Source organism: Peromyscus leucopus, chromosome 5 (genome assembly GCF_004664715.2).
Source record: "Peromyscus leucopus breed LL Stock chromosome 5, UCI_PerLeu_2.1, whole genome shotgun sequence".
Lineage (NCBI taxonomy): Eukaryota > Metazoa > Chordata > Mammalia > Rodentia > Cricetidae > Peromyscus > Peromyscus leucopus.
The window spans coordinates 138,942,433-138,944,047 of record NC_051067.1 but is presented as its reverse complement, the minus strand read 5'-3'; positions in this window follow the sequence as shown (position 1 = coordinate 138,944,047).

The following is a 1,615-nucleotide window of genomic DNA, read 5'->3' as shown; positions in this document are numbered from 1 at the left end:
GAGCTGGGCCCTTGCCAGGAACTCAGGTGGTTGAATAGGACACTCAATTTATTTCTCTGTAGTTAGATCCCAGATATGGGTCAGCATTCCCTCAGCCCTCCAGGGAAACCTGCCTATCTGGGGTCAGGCAGGATTCGGACCACCTGCCCTACTGGAAAATGTAGGCTTCTTCAGGTTGACACAACGCCTCAGGCACCTGGGGACAAGGGAATTCACCTCATGGCAAATGTGCTCCAGGGGCTGGCCCAGAGCTCAACACAGTGATCCCTGCCATAATCCCAGCCGTCTGGGAGCCCAGTGGAAAGAGGACTGCAAGTTTGGGGCCAGTCTATACAACTTAGCGAGAACTTGATTCAAATAAGCTTTAAAAATGAGACAGGGGAGGGCTGGGTCTGTGGCCCAGCAATGGAGTCCCTGCCCGGTGCTCGAGGACCCTGGATTAAATCCTAATACTGAAGAAAACCGGAGGGGTGAGGTATGGTATGTGGTATCCCAGAAAGAGCACTTGCCTTGGGCCTAGAAGTCTGGGGGACGTGGGGAGAGACTTGGACACGGTTATAAGAGCCTCTCAGCTTGGATCTTCTGCAGACCCCAACAAGGACCAGGAGTGCAGCCGGGATAGGCTTAGCCACCCCGTCCATGACTGAGCTGGGGTCAAGTTCCCACTGCTGCTGTTTCTCTACTTTCCTGCTCCTTCCCAATGAAGGGTATTGGTAGATATGAACCTTGTCCCGGGTCCCATTGACAAATCAAATGGCCAGGTGTATGGCTGATCTTCAGAGCAGTCTTCTTGTCCTTTGAGAGAGACAGGGATACACTTGTGGGGACTTCCTGAACTTCTTGGTGGAGGATGGCATTCTGGTGAACAATTTGAGATGGAATGCAAATTCTAACCCTCCAGAGGCTCATCTTTGCCTGTGTTCTTCCTCCTCATTTATCCCTCTGGCTCTGCCAACTTTGTGTCAGAGACACAAGATTCCTTTTCAAAATCAGGCTTGGCTGGCTTGCTTTGCCTACCCACTGCCCATCTGCCAGCTCCAGGCAACCTTAGTGCTGGCTGGGGTGGGGTATCTCCAGAGTAAGAACTGAAATATGGGACTGGCCACTGTCCCAACAGAGGCAATTTTATTACCCTACATGTCCTGGAAATCCTCTTCTGGTTCAGGCAGACACTGGTCTTGGTTATTGCCAGACGGCAGTCTGCAGTCAGCCTTGGCACCCTTCTGTGAGTGGCTGTGCTGTGAGTCATGGGGTAGTCTCTGGCAAGGAGCACGAGGTGGGTACAGAGGAGGAAGTCTGCATCTTTCCAGGCCAAGGGAGAAGCCAGCAGGCTGGGGGCTGTCACTGGGACCCTGGAATTTGTGGTGGGTACTGAAAGGTCACAGCAATGGAGGAAGATAAGCCCTGGGAAAACAGGTCTTGTAGCCAGTGCCTCCAGCTGAGGCCTGGTGCTGACTGGTGGGGAGGACCTGTAATATCAGACCCAGACATTGCCGCGGGATGAAAAGAACACACTGGCTTCATATTTCCCTCTTATTTCAGGGAACGGTGAGGCCCAAATGCATACGTCTTTCCCCTGTGCAAATCTTCCCTCATTGAATAAGGGAGCCTCAGA